At 32.9% G+C, this 23441-nt stretch overlaps 2 non-coding genes across 2 annotated transcripts; both read right to left on the bottom strand.

The window, feature by feature from the left end:
- Positions 1-708: 708 nt before the first annotated feature.
- LOC121206856 (small nucleolar RNA R71) lies at positions 709-816 on the bottom strand. Its single transcript, XR_005902028.1, has one exon. It is a non-coding gene; the product is annotated as a small nucleolar RNA R71 (small nucleolar RNA).
- Positions 817-4259: 3443 nt separating this feature from the next.
- Positions 4260-4366, bottom strand: LOC121207375 (small nucleolar RNA R71). Its single transcript, XR_005902465.1, has one exon. It is a non-coding gene; the product is annotated as a small nucleolar RNA R71 (small nucleolar RNA).
- Between the last annotated feature and the right edge of the window lie 19075 nt (positions 4367-23441).

Raw genomic sequence — 23441 nt, 5'->3', positions numbered from 1 at the left:
AAGTTTTTAGTGTCGTTGCCGGGGACTAAAATATTAGGAAAACTTTATTTCTATTAATTTAGTCATTTTTATTTTTAGTTTAATATTTTTTTAATTTAATTTTTACATTCTAATTTTTTTCGTTTATTTGATTCTGACAGGTTCTTTCGGTTTATGACTAGAGGAAACCCATCAGAACCGTTAATTTTTTATAGTGAAGTTGAAAAGACTGCTCACAAAAATCGTAGAGAGGTTAGAGAAGCAAGGCAAAATCAACATAATATAGTAGACGATCAAGAGGAAAATGATATTATTATGGAGATGGGCGATAATCAAAATAATTAGCTACCTTCTGCACGTCCTGCTTCTCATACTATGTATTATTATGCCAAGCCTTCTCTGATTGGGACTAAATCGAGTACAGTCAGACTGACTATTGCTGTAAAATTTTTTGAGCTGAAGCTAAATACAATTCAAATGGTACAACAGTCTGTTCAGTTTGATGGATTGAAAGATGAAGAGCCGAATGCTTATTTGGCTAACTTTTTAAAAAATTGTGACATTTTCAAGATCAATGGCATTACTAATGATGTTATACGCTTACGGTTGTTTCCATTCTCAAAACAAGGCAAAACAATGTTGAATTCACTTCTAAGTGGTTCTATCATGACTTGAGATCAGATGACTGAGAAGTTTCTGTTGAAGTACTTCCCATCAGCTAAAACAACTAAGTTGAGGAATGACATCCCTTTTTTTTTCTTAAATTGATTTGGAGACATTATATGATGCATATAAGAGATTTAATGATCTTTTGAAAAGGTGTCCTCATCATGGGTTACCTTTGTGGTTAAAAGTTCAAACCTTTTACAACGGTTTAAATCCCTCGACTAGCCAACTAATTGATGCAGCAGCTAGTGGAACATTAAATAATAAGACACCTGAGGCAACTCAAGAGTTTATTGAGGAGATGACATTGAATAACTATCAGTGGCAAGTCATGAGAATGAAACGGATTAAAGCAACCAGTGTTTTTAATATTGATACAGTTTCTATGTTAGCAAATCAGGTTGAAGCTCTTGGTAAGAAAATTGATGGTTTGAATTTTTCTAAGTAGGTGAATTCGGTAATATAATATGATGCGAATGGAGCAGAGATGATTAATTCATAATATTTACCCTTCGATTCTAGCATAGAGCATGAGCAAGTCAACTTTATGGGTAATAATTCTAGACCTCAAAATAACCCTTATAGCAATAACTATAATGCATGTTGGAGGAACCATCCCAATTTCTCTTGGGGTGGTTAAGGAAATCAAAGGTCACAACTCCTTCCCAGTTTTCAACGATCTTATCAGCAAGAAAAGAAATCGAACCTTGAGTAGATGTTAGCTAAATTTATTTCGGTGTCCGAAACTTGATTTCAAAACACTGAGACAGCTCTAAAAAACCAACAAGCTTTGATTTAATGGCTTGAAAATTAGTTTGGATAGCTTGTTAAATTGGTTTCGGAAATACAACAAGGTAGTTTACATAGTAACATTGAAACTAACTCAAAGGAGTAAGTCCATGCAATAACTATGCAAAGCGTGGAAAGGCTAGTCGAGCCTGAAAAGAAAGTGAATCTAGAAGTTGTTGAGAAAAATGATGGGGTTGAGGAAAGTAAGGAAGAGCATAAACTGATGATTAAAGAATACAAACCACGAATTCCTTATCTGGCAACATTGAAAAAAGACCTCATAAACGAACAATATGGTAAATTTCTTGAGTTTTTTTAAAAAATTGCATATTAACTTACCTTTTGTTGAAAATGTTTCACAGATGCCTAAATATGCAAAAATTTTAAAGGAGTTGTTAACAAATAAAATGAAGTTTGACGATTTGTTGACTATGGAGCTCAATGAGGATTGCTTGACTATTCTTCAAAACAAACTACCCCACAAACTTAAAGATTTAGAGAGTTTTACTATTCCTTATCTTATTGGTGGTTTAAATGTTAAAAAAGCATTGACTGATTTGAGGGCTAGTATAAATGTTTAAACAACTTAGTTTCAAGAAACCAAAACCCACCAGGATGAATGTTCAATTAGCTGACAGATCAATTAGGTATCTTAGGGGTATTATTGAAGTTGTACTTGTTAAAGTCGATAAATTTATATCCCCTATTGATTTTCTTATATTGGACATGAATAAGGATATTGAGGTATCCATGATTTTAGGTCAATCATTTTTGATAAGTCGTAATTTATACATATTTTTATCCCATGCTTAGCATATTTTTGGATGAATTATCATTAGATTTGTGGAATTCGATGCTCCTAATTCTTTAATTTCATGTTTTATACTTAGGCGAGCCTAGGAGAGTAAAAAGAGCGAGAAACGGGCCAAAAACAGAGAAAATGGGTCAACGTGGGAAATCAACACGGCCTGGACTTCCTCACATGAGTAGACCACACGGTCGTGTCTGTTTAGCAGACTCTAAACAATGCCTAAGCCACCTTACACGGGCGTGTCACACAGGCGTGTCCCTGTCGAGCCCAAGTTTAGTTCTATTCAGAAAGGCCACATTTGAGGGTTTGGAAGCATCCAAAAGCCTATTTAAACATCCCAGAGGAGGTACTTAGAGACACACGGAGTAGGAGGTAAAGAATTACTCGAAGAAAGCCGATTGATCCATCTCAGAAGCCGGATTATCCTTCAAGACTGAAGATCTCCCTTCAATTTCCTTCATGAGTTTTTGGGTTTTCTTTATGTTTTGTTATCATTATTCTTTTGAGATGTTTTCTTTTACACTTATGAACTAAAACCCCTAAATACCTAAGGGGAATGAAACCTAAGACGGATCTTGTTATTATTTTTTGAATTATATGATAAAATTTGACTTGTTCTTAATTATGAGTTCTTAATTCTTGCTTTAATATTCCAGGATATGGATTCAAGTATTGATGTGCTTATTCAGTGGAGAAAAAGTCTCTGTCTAAGAGTAGAACTAGCATAATTAAGCGGAGTTGATTGCATCCCTAGACATAGGGCGACATAATTTTGCCGGATTAGGGTGAAACACAATAAGGGAATCCATAGATCGAGTTAATGCAACATTAGGGGTTTTAATTAGAAAGAGATTTCAATTAATCAACCTAGGGTTAGACATTGTTAATCTCGAGAGAGATAATAATATAACTTAGGGATTTCTACGGATCAAGTCAAGTGAATAAATCGTCTAATTCAGAGTCAAATAACAAGTGAAGTCTAGGTGGAATTTCCCTTGGGTATTGTCCAAATCAATCCGTTTTTCCTAAGAGTATTTCCCCAATTTACTTTCTGTGCATTCTTAGTTTAGTTAATTAGTTTAGTTAAAAAAATCCCCTTAATTTTAGGCTAGATAATAAAAAGAAAGTTAATACTAGTACTTTTAGTTCCTGTGGGTTCAACATCTCGGTCTTGCTATAAACTATACTACTGTTCGATAGGTACGCTTGCCTTCATCGTGATACTAGTTAGTTTTCAAGTACGGTCAATTATAAATTTAAAACTTATCACGATTTGACATCACAATCAAGTTTTTGGCACTATTGCCGGGGAACTAAGATATCAGGAACACTTAATTTTTATTACTTTAGCCATTTATTTTATTGCAATTTAAATTTTATTTTGATTTTTTTTACAAAATTTTCTTTTTCCTTCTGTAGGTTTTTATAGTTTATGACTAGAAGAAACCCGTCAGGACCTCTATTTTTTGATAGTGAGATCGAAAGCACAGCTCGCAGAAACTGAAGAGAAATAAGGCGAAGCCTACGATACATAGAGAAAGGACAAGAGAAAGATATCCATAATACAACTGATGAGATGGCTGAAAATCAGAATAATCAGCTTTCTCCTATGGTTGCTGCAGATCCAATAAATCAGAATCCTGCTCCTCGTACTATGTATGATTATGCTAAACCTACCTTAACAGGAGCCGAATCTAGTATAGTTAGACCTGCTATTGCTGCAAATAATTTTAAACTGAAACCTAACACAATTCAAATGATACAACAGTTTGTTCAGTATGATGGTTTGCAGGACTAGGATCCAAACACTCATTTGGCAAATTTTCTGGAGTTTTACGACACTTTTAAGATCAATGGCGTTTCTGATAATGCCATTCATCTTCGGTTATTCCCCTTTTCATTAAGGAACAAAGCTAAACAGTGGTTGAACTTGTTACTACGAGGGTCAATCATTACTTGGGAACAAATGACCGAAAATTTTTTACTTAAATATTTTTCGCCGGCTAAAATGACTAAGTTGAGGAATGATATCTCTTCTTTTGTGCAGATGGATCTAGAAACACTCTATGATGCATGGAAGAGATACAAGGATCTATTGAGAAGGTGCCCTTACCATGGGTTACCTTTATGGTTACAGGTTCAAACTTTTTACAATGGTGTGAACCCTTCAACAAGGCAACTTATCGATGCAGCTGCTGGTGGAACTTTGAATAACAAAACACCTGAAGAGGCTTATGAATTTATTGAAGAGATGTCACTAAGTAACTATCAGTGGCAAGTTATGAGAACGAAGCCGACAAAAGCAGCCAGTGTTTTCAACTTTGATACGGTCACTATGCTATCTAACCAGGTAGAACTTTTAAATAAAAAGATTGACGGTTTATATGGTTCTACTCAGGTACATCCAGTGATGAGGTGCGATGAAAATGGAGGAGGAGTGCATATAGAATATCAATCCTTCAACCCTAGCACCAAGGAGGAACAAGTTCAATATATGGGTAATAATAATTATAGACCTCAAAATAACCCATACAGTAACACTTATAATGCAGGTTGGAGGAACTATCCCAATTTCTCATGGGGTGGCCAAGGAAATCAAAGGCCGCAACATCCCTCAGGTTTTCAACAACCACCTTACCAGCAGGAAAAGAAGCCGAACCTTGAGGAGATGCTAACGAAATTTATCTTGGTGTCAGAGACTCATTTTCAAAATACCAAAACAACACTTAAGAATCAACAAGCGTCGATCTAAGAGCTCGGAACTCAGCTAGGACAACTTGCCAAATTGATTTTTGAATGACCATAAGGTAGCTTACCAAGTAACACTGAATCTAACCCAAGAGAACAACTCAATGCGATTATCGTTCGAGAAAAAGAAGGGTTAGTTGAACTTGAACCAGAATCGAGGCAAGGAATTGTGGTAAGTAAAGGTAAGGATGAAGTGGACCACAGTGAGCGAAAACCGGTATGTAAAGAGTACAAACCTCGTGTGTCATACCCCAATGCGACAAGGAAAGACCACACGGATGAACAATTTGGTAAATTCCTTAAACTATTAAAGAAATTTCATATTAAACTACCATTTATTGAAGCTCTTTCGCAGAAGCCGAACGCAGTTAAATTTTTAAAAGGGATTTTAGCAAACAAGTGGAAGTTGGATGAGGCGTTGCATGTGGAGTTGAACGCAGTTTGCTCAGCCGTTCTACAGAATAAGCTACCCAACAAGTTGAAAGATCCAGAGAGTTTTACGATTCCTTGTTTAATTGGAAGTTCCAATGTTAAAAATGCTTTGGCTGATTTAAGGGCTAGTATTAATGTCATGCCCTAGAAAATGTTTAAACAACTAGGTCTTGGGAAACCCAAACAAACTAGGATGAGTGTTCAATTGGCAGATAAGACAATCAAATTTCCTAGGGGTATTATTGAAGATGTACTTGTTAAAATTGACAAGTTTATATTCCCAATTGATTTTGTTGTTCTAGACATGGAAGAGGATAGTGACGTGCCTTTAATTTTAGGAAGGCCCTTTTTAGCAACTGCTAGAACTATAATTGATGTTGGCACAAGTGAACTCACACTTCGTGTGGGTGATGAAACAATCACTCTTCAAGCTCGTAATTTGAGTAACACATCAAATAATGAGGGTGATTGTATAAATCATGCTACTAGTACTGATTATGTGGTGCAACCTTCTTTCCAGGAAACACATTCGAAGAGATACATGAGTCATGTTCAAGTAACAATAAAGGACCCATCTATGAAGAACGAATACTTCAGGTCGATGATATAGATGAATGGCAAGGAGAAACCAAAAGCACACGAAAAATCGAAGCAACACCACAATGAGCATAGGGATGAAACAAGACAAATTAAAGTTGGGGACAAAGTATTGTTAGATGAAAATGACCCCCGAATTGCTACTCTAGAGCATAATATGGACAGAGCGACTCCCTTCACGGTAATGAACATCTTCCAACATAGTACAGTCGAGGTAACACATACTGTATTCGAAACTTTTAAGGTAAATAATACTTGACTCAGACCTTATTTTGATAAAATTGATAGCAGAGGTGAGGAGTTTCAACTCCTTAATCCACCGTAATCACACGAAATTGAGGTAAGTCGAGCTTAGACTATAAATAAGCGCTTCTCGGGAGGCAACCCGAGCACAACAGTGTTGATTTTTTTAAAATTTTGTATTTAACATCTAAATCATTAACTGAGTCCTTGAACGCAGGTTTTCCAAATCCACATGGCCAGGCACACGGGCGTGCCTTAGGCCGTGCTCATACCACAGGAGAGGATACGGCCGTGTGAAAATAGAGCAAAATTTTTCTCAAAAAACAGGATTCGATACATTGCCACGGTCGTGAGACATGGCTGTGGGCAATCCTGCCAAATAAACACGGGCGTACGACACGCCCGTGCCCACCACCCGCGGTCGAGACTGTCAAAAGAACACAGGCGTGCGCATATTTACACGGGCGTTGGAGAAACGAACCACATCGCGCACGGTCGTACGATATGACCATGTGACCATACGACTTAGACACACGGGAGTGTCCTCAGGCCGTGTGACGATTTCTAGTTTCACAATAAACACGAGCTGGACGCGAGCCACACGGGTGTGCGACACTACCATGTGAGACCCGTGTTGGGCTACATGGCATGCCTCTTTTTAAACTCATATTATTTTTATTTTTACTTTTATTTCTATTTATTTTTTGAAGACTCATGTTTATATTTTTAAAACTCTGCTTATCTTTATAATTATTATCGAATTATTCCCTTAATTCTCTTTCACAGTAGTGTCTTTTCATTTATCCCTTAGGATCGTGTCTTTCCTTCAGCTTTATCTTCAATTCTCTCTCTCACTAATCCAGGGATTTCATCCACAATTTCAGGGTAGTTTCACTTCTCTCCTTCTCTTTTGATATTATCTTTATATCACTATTATTTATCTTTGTACATTGAGAACAATGTACATCTTAAGTGTAGGGGGTTATTTATACCATTACCAGAAAACCCCTGAATTTTTATCTTGTCTCAAATAATTTTCTCATATCATTATTAGAATAAATTTTGATTGACCCATGATTTTTATCGATATGTTTTGAATTAAATTATAAGTAAATGTGCATTGATTGTTTAAACTTTAAGACATTAGGGAATCAAATATGATAAGTTGAAATTTTTGAAAATTAAAATTGCTAGGTTGTTTCCCTGAATTGAGGTATTATCTTGAAGTTCTGAATTTACAGGTTTGACATCAAATACCCATAACTTTCGCGAGATTTTAAGCTTTACAGAGCATATATCTTTCTTGCTCACTAATTTTATTGGTTATGAGTGCGTCAACAATGATTGGTTATTCTAGAACTTGCATCAATTATACATATCAAGACCACACCTTTGATTTGATATACTAAAATGATAAAGGCACTTAAGTTTTAACCCATTTACCCCATAAAAAAAAACCTATCCGCATAATTGACCCCTAGTGAACCCCTTTGGGCCTTAACTATTTTTTCTTAATTTTCCCCTTAATAATAACCCATAACTTAACCCTTTTTGATTCATTGAGAATTTTTCTTATTTTATTGATTCCCTTTTTGTCGAGATTTAATTTGGTTAATTGCCTAACTATGTTCTTTTATTCGAATCACATAATTCTCTCTTATTTGATTTGTTCTTAAAAAAAAAACATACATACATACATACTAGTAGTAATTCTTTGTTTCTTAGCTTAAGTTTTTAATTTCGTATTCTAAGAAGAAGCTCACAAGTATTCAATTGATGGTTAGTTATTTTTCCAGTTAGGTAATTTATCAAGTTAATATCAATTCTGACCGTTTCTTTTTCAGCCTTAATCCACACCTTTAATCCATGGCCCCATAACAACCCTTCAAAGACCTTTTGATTTGTGTATCATCTCATTTATAGTGGTGGAGACTTGATTTTCATGCAAGTCTATGGTAATAACTTCTCACGTTTGACTAGTGAGTGCTTAATTTGAACCCTAAACACATTGAGTGATTTGAGTGAACCTTTAGTGAGGATGTCAACCATTGTCAATTTGGAATCAAAGATAATTACTTAGATAAAAGGGGATGTCTATAATTTTATGATTAAAATGCTCGATTTTGAATATTTGAAACTTTAATGCTCTTTTAGTTAAATTTTCAATGCATGACTACTTGTGGATTATTTCGGAACATTATTGATGAGAATTATAAGTTGAGAATAATCTATTTTGATCGTGAGTTGAGGATTTTACTTGAGGACAAGCAAACACTTAAGTGTGAGGGTATTTGATAAGTCGTAATTTATACATATTTTTATTCCATGCTTAGCATATTTTTGGATGAATTATCATTAGATTTGTGGAATTCGATGCTTCTAATTCTTTAATTTCATGTTTTAAACTTAGATGAGCCTAGGAGAGTAAAAAGAGCGAGAAACGGACCAAAAACAGAGAAAATGGGTCAACGTGGGAAATCAACACGACCTAGACTTCCTCACACAGGTAGACCACACGACTGTGTCTATTTAGCAGACTCTAAACAAAGCCTAAGCCACCTTACACGGGCGTGTCCCTGTCGAGCCCAAGTTTAGTTCTATTCGGAAAAGGCCACCTTTGAGGGTTTGGAAGCATCCAAAAGCCTATTTAAACATCCTAGAGCAGGCACTTCGAGACACACGGAGTAGGAGGCAAGGAATTACTCGAAGAAAGCCAATTGATCCATCTCAGAAGCCAGATTATCCTTCAAGACTGACGATCTCCCTTCAATTTCCTTCAGGAGTTTTTGGGTTTTTTTTATCTTTTGTTATCATTATTCTTTTGAAATGTTTTCTTTTACACTTATGAATTAAAACCCCTAAAATACCTAAGGGGAATGAAACCTAAGACGGATCTTGTTATTATTTTCTGAATTATATGATAAATATTTGACTTGTTCTTAATTATGAGTTCTTAATTATTGCTTTAATATTTCAGGATATTGATTCAAGTATTAATGTGCTTATTCAGAGGAGAAAAAGTCCCTGTCTAAGAGTAGATCTAGCATAATTAAGCGGATTTGATTGCACCCTTAGAAATAGGGTGACATAATTTTACCAGATTAGGGTGAAACCTAATAAGGGAATCCATAGATCGAGTTAATACATCACTAGGGGTTTTAATTAGAAAGAAATTTCAATTAATCAACCTAGGGTTAGACGTTGTTAGTCTCGAGAGAGATAACAATATAACTTAGAGATTTCTACGGATCAAGTCAAGTGAATAAATCGTTTGATTTAGAGTCAAATAACAACTGAAGTCTAGGTGGAATTTCCCTTAAGGTATTGTCCAAATCAATCAGTTTTTCCCAAGAGTATTTCCCCAATTTACTTTCTGTGCATTCTTAGTTTAGTTAATTAGTTTAGTTAAAAAAATCCCCTTAATTTTAGGCTAGATAATAAAAAGAAAGTTAATACTAGTACTTTTAGTTCCAGTGGGTTCGACATCTCAGTCTTGCTATAAACTATACTATTGTTCGATAGGCACGCTTGCCTTCATCGTGATAATAGTTAGTTTTCAAGTACGGTCAATTATAAATTTAAAACTTATCAATTTTTAGCCATTGCTAGAACTGTTATTGATGTGGGTAGTGGTGACTTTGTGCCAAGTGTAGGTGATAAAAAGGTTACGCTTCAAGCACGTGATTTTAGAGTTCCTAGAGAGCTAGATGATACTTGTTTTTCTGTTAATGATAGTAATTATGTGGATCAACATTCTTTACAGGAATTTACTAATGAATACGTGTTTGAACAGTATCCATCTGAAGGTGAAAAAAATCAAGGGACGAGTGGAGAGCGAATGGTGCAGCTTGATAAATTAGATGAATGGTGAACAAAGGTTGACGAGAACCCAAGGACGGTCAAAGAAATAACTAAGAAATGCCATAGTTTGAAAGTAAAGAGGACGAATCTATTCAAACTTGATGATAAAGTGCTACTAGACAAGTCAGATCCACAAATGTTTCATTCAGAGCTTAAGTCAAGAGGGTCAAACCTATTTGTGGTACAAAACGTATTTTCATAAGGAACCATTGAGGTAACACACCCTGATTATGGCACATTCAAGGTAAATATTTTTCATCTCAAACTTTGTTTTGGTGGTAATACTAACAATGAGATAGATGAGCTTCAGCTCTAAGATCTGCCTTAACCGTTAGCTTGAAAAGGGAAGTCAAGCTTAGACTCTAAATAAGTGTTTATTGAGAAGTAACCAAGTTTTTTTTATTTTACTTATTTATTCATTTTAATTTCATGTTATTTTAGAAAAAAATTGAAAGAAGATATTAAAAAAAGTAGAAATAAAAGAAAATCTAAAAAAACATCTGAAAAAAATTCAACACAAATTAAAAAAAAAGGGACCACATGATCTAGGGTGATCCTCTCACACGGCCATGTAGTAAACCATGTGCATACTGGAGCTAACTTTTTTTTTAATTTTATTTTAACCCATATAGGCACAGAGTGTTACACGGTCTGGCTTGAAACACGGGCGTGTGGTAGACCGTGTAGCCCACACATGCGCGGGAGAAGTAAAGGATCATCGCACACGACCTAGCACACAGTTTGGACACATAGGCGTGTCCTAGACTGTGAGGTTATTGAGCTTATTTTTCCCTATTTTTGAATCACACATGGTCTGAGTGATTCCACACGGCTTGGCCACACGACCATGTGGCTCACATGGCCTGGCACATGATTTCATTTAGTTTTATTTTTTTAGTTATTTTATTTTATTTTATTATGCACTGTACTTTTATTATTTTGTCGACAGTTTTTTTATTTTGTTATCTCTTTTTCTTATTTATTTTTATTTATTCTTATTAGTTTGCTCGGAAACATGTACTTCATTTAGATTAGCCTATGATTCCAGTTTTCACTATTTTGGCGAATTAATCCAAATTCAAGGCAGTTTCAGTTCTCTCCATCCCTTATGATATCGTGCTTATTTTGTGATTATATTTGTTTGTACATTGAGGGCAATGTACATCTTAAGTGTAGAGAGGATGTTTATATGCTTATGCAATATAATCCCTGAACTTTTATTTGTTTTTAAGTAATTTTCACACAACTATCATTGAAGTAATTTCTTTTAATTTGGAGTTTTTATTAATTCGATTTTGGAATAATTTATGGATTTTTATGCTTTGGTTTATTTATACTTTAAGACACGAGAGAATCAAGCATGATAAGTTATTTTTCAGGAATAAATGTTTTAGGTTGTCTCCCTAAATTGGAAAATTATTTTTAAATTTAAATTTACAAGTTTAACATCAAAACCTTGATTTTTTGAGCTTTTGAGCCTATAGAGCATATATTTATTCATGCTCATTTTATTTTTAGTTGTGAGTATGTCAACTTGATTTGTTATTCTAGAACTTGCTTCAGTTATGTATATCGAGACCACATTATTGATTTGATATACTGATATGATAGAGGCACTTAGGATTTAACCCATTTAACCTTTAAACAACTTACCTATTGTATTATCCCTTAGTAAACCTCGTTGATCTTAACATATTTTTTTCTTCTAACCTGTCAATGTTAACCCATAACTCATATATATGTTGTAAATTATTTATTTTATTGACTCCCTTTTTTGTCAAGATATGATTTAGTTAGTTGCCTGACTATATTTCATCATTTATATTGTTGAACTTTTCAACACAATATGAAGCTAACGATTCAAGCTCAATCATTTTGACCTTTTCCATACCCTCAACCTAAGCCCTATTACAACCTAATAAAGACCTCTTAGTTGTTGTGTCATCTCATTCTATAGTGGTGGAGATTTGGTTTTCAAGCAAGCCTATGGTAATGACATTTCTTGTTCAACTATTGAGTGCATATTACTTAAACCTTAAACACTTGAGTGCTTTGAGTGAATCTTTAGTGAGGATGTTTTTTCTTGTTGAGTTTGAATTTCATGTTATAATTGAGATAAGGGAGATGCCTAATGTTTTTAAAGCTTAAAATTCTCTGCTTAGATTGCTTGTGCTGTTTAGTATCATTTTGGTGTAAATTTTCAATGCATGATTATCTGTAAATTATCTTAAGACATTGGAGGAAACAATAAATTGAAGGAGCTTAATTTGATTGCGGGATGAGGATTTTGCTTGAGGACAACCAAACACTTAAGTGTGGGGATATTTGATAAATGCTAAAAGTATCATGTTTTTGTCTAATTCTTAATATGTTTTTGGATGGTTATTCGATTTAGAATGATGAATTTTATGCTCCTAATCCTTTAAATTCATATTTTTATACTTAGGAGAGCATTTGGGAGCAAAAAGAACGAAAAACAGAAAATTAGAGCAAGTTTCAGGAGCCACATGGGCTGGACACACGGTCGTGTGAGCCACACAGGTTGCCACACGTCTATGTCCCCAACAGTGTGGAAATCACGAATTGCACTCCAAACTTGCGGGAAAGCACATTTTTTTTAGGTTTTTCAGGCATTTTAAGGCTTATATATGACAAAAATAAGGAGATGGAAGTGAGCCGTCATAGAATTTTCAAGAAAACAATTCGAAAAACATCATTAAAGCATATTCTGAAGCAGATTTTCGTCAAGATTAAAGACTCCCAGATGATTTCTTAAGATATTATCATGAGTTTCTTTATTTCTTTTGGTTATACTATCTTTGAGATGTTTTTATTTATTATCATGAACTAATTTTTTAAATACATAGGGAGATGAACCCTAGGATGAATTCTGTTATTTGATTTTTATTTTTACACAATAAATACTTAGATCTTATTCTCAATTATGTGTGCTTAATTTTTGGTTTAATATTTCTAGACTATTGATCCATGTTTGATGTGCTAAAATAAAAGCAGGAATAGACTCTATTTAAGAGTAGATCTAGTATAATTGAGTGGAGTTCTATGCAATCCTAGAAATAGGACGACATAAATCTACTAGATTAGGTTTAAATCTAATAAGGGAATCCATAGATCGAGTTAGTTGCTCTTATTCTTAAATAGAGATATTACCATAATTAAAGATTTATACGGATCAAAGACATTAAGTGAAGAAATTGTGTAATTTAGATTGATAGTGATAGATGAAGTCTAGGTGAATTCTTTCCTAGGTATTATTTCACTTCTTGGTTGTTAATCATTTGTTTTCCTGATTTGTTATTTGTCGTGTTCTTTAGCTAAATTAAATTAGTTAATTTTAATTTTAATTAATCACTCCAAGTATTCAGTTAAATAATAGAAGGTAATTACTAGTACTTTTAATCTTCGTGGGAACGATATCTTTACTCACCATATCTATACTATTAATTGATAGGTGTACTTGCTTTAGACAAATTTTTAGTTGGTTTACGACTGCATCAACACCTCGCCTAGGTAACATTAAATTCATATTTTCATGTACCTCTCCAAATGGTAAGCATTGAATAAATAATATTACTACAAAAATTTGTTGACGTGTTTTCCGAATTGCATAGGAAAAAATGTCACATCATATGTACCTCTTCGATAAATAAGCGAATGCCTTCAAACATTTCCAAGCACACTTTGATTAGAAGTAAAAATATATTATTGTAAAAATTTACTAACGTGCTTTTCGAGTCTCACAAAGACAAATGTCGCGCCATGTTTTTCTTATTGATAAATGAGCGAATGCCTTCTAACTTTTTCAAGCACACTCTGATGAGAGGTAAAAATAAAATATTGTAAAAAATTATTGATGTGTACTTTTCATGTTTTATAAGGATAAACGTTACACCATGAATGCCTCCCTAGCAAACAAGCAAATAGTTTTTCTCCTTCTCAAGTATATATTAACAAAAGGTACAAATATATTGTTATAAAATGGGCATTTTTCGAGCTTTCTCGCCTTTTCAGGCTCTATAACACCTTCCAAGCTCATTAAGGTAATAGTACAAACACCGGTAGCCTCTTAAGGCAAACACCTTTCAATGGAAACTACTCGCTAAGTTAAGAGCATATACACTGCTAGCCTCTTAAAACACTTAACTGAATTCCAATAAATTTTAAAGCATACACCCTTCAATGGAAACTGCTCACTAAATTATAAAATTTTAAAACAAAATACTTTTGTCCCAGATAATGACACTTTATAACCTCTCCCTCGTCTAGAAGTAATTGTTATACATATAAAATATCAAGTCTCATAAGGAGGCCCACCGGCCATAACTCTCATACCCTATGGCCACCTAAATATATTATGTTATCATTGTCGGTATGAAAAAAACAAGAAAACAAGAAAGAGGGACTTTTTCTTCTCCTCTTTGCCTTTCTCCCATCCTCTCTAAGAGAACTTACTTTCTCCATGATATGACAAACAAAACCATCAACTCTCTGCCCTATCCTTAACGAGGTGAATCTACTAACTCTACCACCAACCACACTTTGCATCAACAAGATTTATTTTAATTCCTTCCATTTTTCATCATATTAATCATTCTTTCTGTTAGAGTTATGTGATCCAAATTTTAAGAGATTGGTTGCAAGTCAAGTTAAACAAAATATATTTTCTTTCTAGAAGATTTAGTATTTATTAGTATAATAAATTTAGCATTTATTAGCATAGTTTATTTGATCTAGTAAATTAGCCTATAAATAGGTTCTTTTACAACATTAAAAAATACACCCATTAGAGATTAGAACTCATAACACATTTAGAGAATTTTGTGTTTACGTTTTGAGGGTTCTTTATTTTTAGGTTCTTGGGGTTTAGTTTTTATCTCCATCTTTTGTACTCTTTTTTTTCCATTATAGTAAATTTATCTTTACTCGTGGTTTTTTTATCCTCTTTGAATGAGTTTTTCCACATTAAATTTGTGTGTTCAATTTCTCAATTTATTCCGCTTTTTTTTCTTATTGCTTAATCGGGTTGATCCTAACAAGTGGTATTAGAGCTAATTCAATTTTCATAGATCAGCCTGTTCAAATATGGCAGCAACAAGGTTTGAAATTGAGAAGTTTGATGGTGAGACAAATTTTAATTTGTAGCAAGTTCGGATGATGGTAATTCTAGTTCAAACCGGATTGAAAAAGGTTGTTACTAGGAAAAAGTCTGAGAATCTAAATCAAATAGAATGGGACGAGCTTGATGAAAAGGCCTTGTCTGCAATCCAGTTATGCCTTGCAAATACGATATTTCAGGAGGTATTGACGGAGAAGACCTCATCTGCCTTGTTGAAAAGGTTAGAAACTCTTTATGCGACCAAGTCTCTGGCTAACCGTTTAGTGTTGAAACAATGTCTATTTACGTTTCGCATGAACGAAGGTGAGCTTCTTAGAGATCACATCAGTCAATTCATTACTCTTTTAAATGATTTAAAGAACGTTGAGTTTCATATTGATGATGAAGATCAGGCTATGCTATTGTTATGCTCTTTATCCCCTTCATACAAATCTTTCAAGGAGACCCTGATTTATGGCAGAGACAAACTCTTATTCGAAGATGTAAAGGGTCATTTGTTGAGTAGAGACAAACTTGACAATGAGTTTGGTTTGGATATCAAGGCAGATAGGCAAGCTTCTGTTTTGGTAGCATCAAAGAAATGAGACAAAAGGTGTCGATATTGTAAAAAGTTAGGTCACATCAAAGCAGATTGTTATAAACTACGAAATAAAAGAGCTGCTCAGAGTAACAAGAAAGATGTAGCTGGTGCTAATTTGGCCGATGAAAGCGGTGATGATTTCTTGTTAGTGTCAACGAGCGGTGATGATTTTTTGTTAGTGTCAACGAGCGATAACTCTAAACTCACGTCTGAATGGATCCTAGATTGGGGATGTTATTTCCACATGTGTCCCAATAGAAAATGATTCTCCACATATAGTTCGGTTGAAGGTGGAGTTGTGCACATGGAAAACGATTCATCTAGTAAGCTAATTGGTATCGGTACTATTAAAATTAGGATACACGATGGGACGATTAGGACACTCTCAAATGTTAAGTATGTACCTGATTTACAAAAGAATCTCATCTCCTTGAGTATTTTAGACTTGAAAGGATACAGAATCAACATCGAGTCGAGCGACGTTAAAGTATCTCATGGAGCTCTCGTTTTGTTAAAAGATAAAAAACCAGCAGTTTTTATATTCTGGAAAGTTCTATAGTGACCGGTGAAATTGGACATCCCTCGTCCGTTATTAGAGTCGAAGTCAACTCTTTTAGAGGAGAGGCAACTTGGTCATAGGAGGGAAAAAGGTACGATCGTTTCGTTGAAGAGAGGTTCTCTTTTGGATGCAGGTTTTGAAAAGTTAGGGCACTGTGTTTGTGAAAATCAGACCCGAGTTAGTTTTGATTTGGCAGTGCACAAGTCAAAGGCTAGAAGTCTTCCAGCTTCTAAGCACAGATTCGACTCAATTAATTCCCTGCATAGTTCAAGATAGGCCTGTGGCGGGATTTGGCAAAGATGGCGTTGTAAGAATTCGCATCAAGTTGGAGACTGTTAGAGTTGTGTGACCCAAATTCTAAGAGATTGCTTGCAAGTCAAGTTAAACAAAATATATATATTTTTTAGAAGATTTAGTATTTATTAGTATAATATATTTAGCATTTATTAGTATAGTTTATTTGACCTACTAGTTTAGCCTATAGATATGTTCTTTTACAACCTTAGAAAATACACCCATTAGATATTAGAACTCATAACACATTTAGAGAATTTTTTGTTTATGTTTTGAGGGTTCTTTGTTTTCGAATTTTTGGAATTTAGTTTTTATCTCTATCTTTTGTACTATTTGTTCTTTTGCTATTATAGAAAAATTATTTTTACCCATGATTTTTTATCCTCTTTAGAGGGATTTTTCCACGTTAAATTTGTGAGTTTAATTTCTCAATTTATTTTGCTATTTTTTATTGTTACTTAATCGGGTTGATCCTAACACTTTCAAATCTATCATATTCTTAAACATATATTGTATCATTAATTATCATCATATTTAACCATATAATTAATTAAGGTAAGTAGAATTCAAAGTGTACTTACAAACTTACCACTTGAAATCACTCTTTTATTTCTTTCTCTTTCTGTTTATAACTTGTTCCAACATCAACTTCATCCTCTTTTTCTTCAAGTATACATATAAACCATAATCATAACAAATTCAATGAAACCAATATATGACTATCTATATGAAACATGAAATATATGATGAATATTAATGCTCTTTCCTTATTCCTTTAATACTCTACACTTAGATAAGCTTCTCGGTAACTTTCTTCTCTATCTCAACTCGCTTTCCAAATAGAAAAGATGATTAATAATGAGTATTCAAAGTTCTCTCTCAAAAACAAGGATGAATTTGATGAGAAAACATTATTTCTCACTTGTTTCAAGCTTGAAAACAAAGATAGGTTTTCTTTCTCTATCATTTTGCTTTCTCTCTTCTCTTTCCTATTTCTTTTTCTACCAAAAAGATGGAATAAAAAATTGTTTTTCTCAGCTCCCTTGCTGCCGTCCAAACTAAGAGAGAAGAGACAAGTTTTTTTTTTCTTCTCTTTCATTTTCAACCATTACCAATCAAATCTCACCATTTGTCACCCTTAATCACCTTTCCTTATCTCCCTATAATACCATTTAATCATCATAAAATTGCTAGTAGGTCCCTACTTTATAAAATGGTAAAATTAAAATCTAATCTCTATACTTTTCACTTTTATTCAATTTAGTCTATAACTAAGATTTTCAACTCACTTTTTTATTTTAATTAATAACCTTCCAAATTTTCCAATCAATTCCTCAAAAATTTTAAATAATTCTAATGCACTTTCTCGGGAAATTTATTGAATACTTTCACAAAACAATGCCTTCTTTTATATAAGAGATTTTAGGGCGCTACAAAACTATTGTACTATGCATAAATCCCTCAACAATATCTTCCTTTTCCTTTTTAAGAAATGTTAAATGATGAGCTTTACCTAAATCTTTGGCAAGGTGAAGCTAAGAATTTTGTTTAGGGACCAAAATAAAAGTACACTTTTATGGGGGAGGGTAAAGCCAAAAATGTTGTGTTAAAAATACTTCAATTAAATTATTTTTATTTTTAGAGGTCTAAAATTTAAATTTATCCGTTTAACCAAAAGGCATAAAAAGCTTAAATTAAATGTTATACTTATTGGACAACCCTATTGCCCTTGGCTACACCTTTGATCTTTAGCAGAAGTTGGGTGGGACTTCTTCCAAGTTGGAGGAATTTATATATTTGTCAATTTAATACGATTATTTCATTTAGTTCATTACATGATTACATGATTAACCTATGTTGGCTTAATGTATATATTGGAGATTCTAGGAGTTCATAAATAATTATAGAACCAATTATTGATAAGCAAGTAATTGAAGTAGCTAATTGGACAAAATGAAAAAAATACTAGTTTTAAAACTAAGTTACTGTTAATACGGTGATCTTACAATGTTCTATTGAATTATTTTTGGAGAACTAACTTGGTGAGGACAAAAGTAATCAATTACGCTAATTTTCAATCTTTAGGAATATAAACAAAGTTAATGTCAAACCTGCTCTCAAAACTGAACTTTTCCATGAGTTGTTTGTATAAGAGACAACTTTATTCAATTTTACTCCTATTTAGACATTTTTACCTTAAATTTGTTATTAAGCGTAAACATTTATTTCAGTCATAAATATCTCTTTGTTTTTCTTTAGATGTAAGACTCCATTTGTTTCATTGAAAATAACTTCTCGAAAAATAATTTCTAGAAAATAACTTACTTTTTTAGAAAAACTAATATTTTCTGATGTTTGGATATGAAAAATAATTTCTGTTGTTTGACAGATTTTCTGAAAATATTTCATAAAAATTGTTTTCAATAAAACAAATGTACATTTGAGATTTTATTATCTTTTCATTGTTTAATTGAATTTATTTCATAAAGCTTATTTATATTTTAATTAATCATGTTTTAGTTTTAATCAATTTTAATTTACTTAATTAAGCTTAATTGTTAATTTCTTAAATTAGGGAATATAAATTTATAGATATAAAATTATGTTTAATTAAGTTGAAAGTGGTAAATATTTATTTTGAATGTTATTTGGATAAGTAAGTTGAAAAATGATTTAATTTAATAAAAAGTGAAGGACCAAAGTGTAAAACTTGTAAATTTTCGAATTCTAAGGGTTTGAGTAGTGAAATCTGAAACATTAATGTAGTAACTAAATTATATGATTATGAAATATGTAAATTTGGAAAGTTGAGCATAAAATAGTTAAGTTTGAAACTATAGGGGTTAAATTGTAAAGATTCCAAGACTTGAGTTCTAGGACAAATTTACATTATTTGAGAATTTAGACTTGAGTTCTAGGACAAATTTACATTATTTGAGAATTTACAATTCTGAAAAAAATAGAATATGAAAGTTTAACTGTTCAAAAATCAAGGACTAATTTTGGAAAATTTTGACAATTTCAGTTGCAAGAACTAAATTATAAATTTCAAAATTTTAGAAATAGACTGTTTTGCAAAACTGTACAAAACGAGGTTTAGGACTGAACTGTAGAATAAGAAAATCTGTTTTTAAGGAATTTTATTGTAGAATAGTAAAATTTGGATTTGAAGGACTAAATCGTAAAAATATAAAATTAGAATATAATGAACTATTTTCTTCGACAGTGAAGAGAGCTTCCTTTCTTTATTTTTCGACAATGAAGACAGTGAACAGAGTCTTAATAGTTTGAAAAATATCTTACAAAGAAAATTAGATAAGACATTTTCCTTAAAAAAAAGTCTTGGTTTTACCCTTTTTATGGAGAATAATTTCCATTTGTATTTTATTTTCCACCAAACAAACACCTTAAAAACATTATGAAAAAACATTTTACATGTAAACAAATTTAAATTATTTCAATGGTTGCTTATTTTTCATCTTTGTTTTATGATTACATCTTTAGCATGTCTTACTTTTTATTAATTTCGTGTAATTCTTTTAAGATTATTCCTTTAGTGAACAAATAATATTTTAGTTTAGTTTAAAAATTTTTATGTTATTAATATGCCTTTCGATACTTTTATAGCTTGCTGCAGAAAATTAAATTTGGATGGACAAAGATGATGTAGAGGTGAGGAAATTTGTACTGTTGCTTTAAAGAATTTGGGTATGTATTTTTTTTGGAGAAAAGGTTAATCCATATTTCTTAATTTTTAAAATATTTATAATTTAGATTAAAACTATTAAATGTTTAATAAATAATAAAATTAATTAAAAAAATAGGAAGGGTAGCAAATGTGCATAGGTTTTAAGCAATTCAACTCAAAAGTTTCTAAATTCAGCTGTTTGGCAATGTTGAAACAATTTTGAAGTATCAAACAATATAAAACTAAGTTATTTTACCAAAATACTCAAAAAAAATTATAAAAATGACCCAAGTTAAAAAGCAATCACTCAAATGATCTGAAATGAACAGTAAATAGGGTTGGGGACTAATAGCCAGCACCACCTTGATTTTTGACCCATCATTACCTGGTGATTGTGTTTGGTTTAAAAAATTAATTTTGGGATTCAGTGGACTTAATGACCGACACCTGGGTATTTTTTTCCAGACACTAGCACACTGGTATACATTTATACCAGTATTGAAAAAAAATTAGTTTGGGGGAATAAGTGGTCGCACCACTTTATAATATTAAAAATTATCTTTTTGGGTACTAGCCACTGATGGTCGACATCCACTTTACTAGATAAAAAAATTTTAGGTTGGGAAACTAAATGGTCGGCATCACCTTTTCCTTATAAAAAATAATTTTTTGTGTTGACACACTAATAGTTGACAATCACTATCAGATCAAATTTTTTTGAGTGTTGAGACAATAATGGCGACACCTCCTTAACCAATATATATATGAAAGTTATTGGTTGTATTAATGAGAAAAAAATTGTGAAATATATTGGGATATATTAAATCATGTATTATGAATGCAGATGGAGTGATTGAGTTACACGACTTTAGGTTGATTATATATGTCATGTTTAACAAGTTATTATATATGTCCGTGAACCGCAATGTTATTGTAAGGTGGATCGCCATAGATGGCTAACTGTGTAGACCGGTGACGATAAAAAATACGAGGCAAACATGTCGAAATTAAATGCAACGTAGACCTACTTCAAGCAGAAGACAACTAACTGTGGAGAAACTATTATTCAAAATGTTCATATTATTTTGTATCCGTAAATCAATTTAGTCTATATTATTTGTTGGTTGGATTTTATATTTCACATATCAATTTGTAAAATATTTATATCATTTTTGGATGTATAAAATATTTTAGTTTGTATTATTTATCAGTCAAATTTTATATTTTCTTATATCAATTTTCTGAAATGTTCGCATTATTTTTTATTTGTAAATAAAATTTAGTAGGTGCTATTTGTTGGTCGAATTATATATTTTCGTATATTAGTTTTGTAGAATGCTCATATTTTCTATATATATATAATTTTTTGTTGCGTTTTATTATTTGTTTGATTTATATTTTTTTACTTAATATTTTGTACTCATCTACGCCCATAAATAACAATGTTAAAAATTTAATTTCATATTGGAAGAAAAATTACAAAGTAAATATTTACAAAAAAAAATCAAAATTGTCTAGATCCCAACGACATCCTCGGGTCAGTGTATAACGGTTGGCTGCCTCTGTCGGCAAGGGTGTGCACCTTAAGGAGGCGCTAGATAGTTGTTCGGGTGGCCTCTAGTGTCTCTTTCGTTGTACTTAAGAAAGTTATATAATCGTACACCCCATCATCAAAGGTGAAGGGTATTGCGAGATCAGAGGTGTTGAACCAAAAATATCCTTAATGTTAGGTGTAGGTGCTTGCGGATAGAGCTCCAGGTGGTATGAGGACGACCTGAAGTGTGCCGAATGTTGAGGCTCAGGGTCATGGCCAAATATGCCCTCGAACGAAGGAGCATTCAAATGGAGGTATGCGATGACGATTCAAATGCTTCATATTAGGGCTCGGGATCGAGGGTGGAGAGAGATTTCGTGTTCTCGAATGGTAAACTGATTATGACACAGTCATGTTCTAGTCATTTCCATCGAGAAAATTTCAGTTGCGCCTGTTCCGAGATCACACCTAAAATATGTTGGGCAATTCGTTTTGGACATACCAAGTTGCATACTCGCACGAAGGAATGAACATGTCTCTGAGACAAACAAGAGAATCACTCTCATGTTAGACGTTCACAGAATAATGTAAAAGCATGTTGGTTGCCCAATTTATTTGGTCCTACCCATTTTATCAATTCCGTGTATTTCTTTGAAGTCTTGTGGAAGGTCTGAATAAGTTACATGCAATCGAACTGTCTCAAGACTCAATCCGCGACATCTACCAACCATAAAAATTAATTAATGGCACATTTGTTACGAAGAAACTGCTACTCTTAAACCCATGATGTAGAGTAACGTAATTCCTGGTCTGAATACGTCACCCAAAAAACTGCACAGATAAAGCAAACATTTTAGCTAAGTTATTTTTTTTAAGAATTTTGTTTGGAGAAAAAAGTCTATTCAATTATTTTACCTTATCCCAAAATGATCCTATCATCTGGCAATATATTGGTACAGTGTATGATCGTCCAATTTTCGTAACGTCGCCTATCTGAAATACAAGTTCATATTTTCGATTATTATTTTCATCATTCAAAAAGTATATACTATATAATTTAGAAACAAAAGATATAGTTATAGGATAAATCACCTATTTACAAATGGCCAGGACAACGGTTGGTAGCTCACTGATGCCAAAAATAACATCTAATATAAAGCCCACAACTACAGTAAAAGGCAACAACCGCCCATGGTCTTTTTGGATGGCTTTGTTGCTTGATAAAGCTCACTGTATAAGCACGCCAGTATTGCAGAGCCCAACTATAGTTACGAGCTTGGGCTCAGTCTTCTAATAATGAAAGGTACATGATGTGGACTTTATTCTAATTCACGTCCGGCATCAAAACTCCACCTATGAGTTATAGAATAAACATTCTAACAGTGTAGATAATGTTCATCTGCGTTGGAACTACTCGATAGATGCTCAAAGTTATTTCTTAACCATGTAAATTTCAACTCGGTTAATTTTCCTTCCTCATCATCAAGAGACACTCTTCCTAATAATCGTTGGCAAATGCCCCA

This window comes from Gossypium hirsutum, chromosome A09 (genome assembly GCF_007990345.1).
Source record: "Gossypium hirsutum isolate 1008001.06 chromosome A09, Gossypium_hirsutum_v2.1, whole genome shotgun sequence".
In the NCBI taxonomy this organism is placed as follows: domain Eukaryota; kingdom Viridiplantae; phylum Streptophyta; class Magnoliopsida; order Malvales; family Malvaceae; genus Gossypium; species Gossypium hirsutum.
This window is presented reverse-complemented; position numbering and strand designations above follow the sequence as displayed.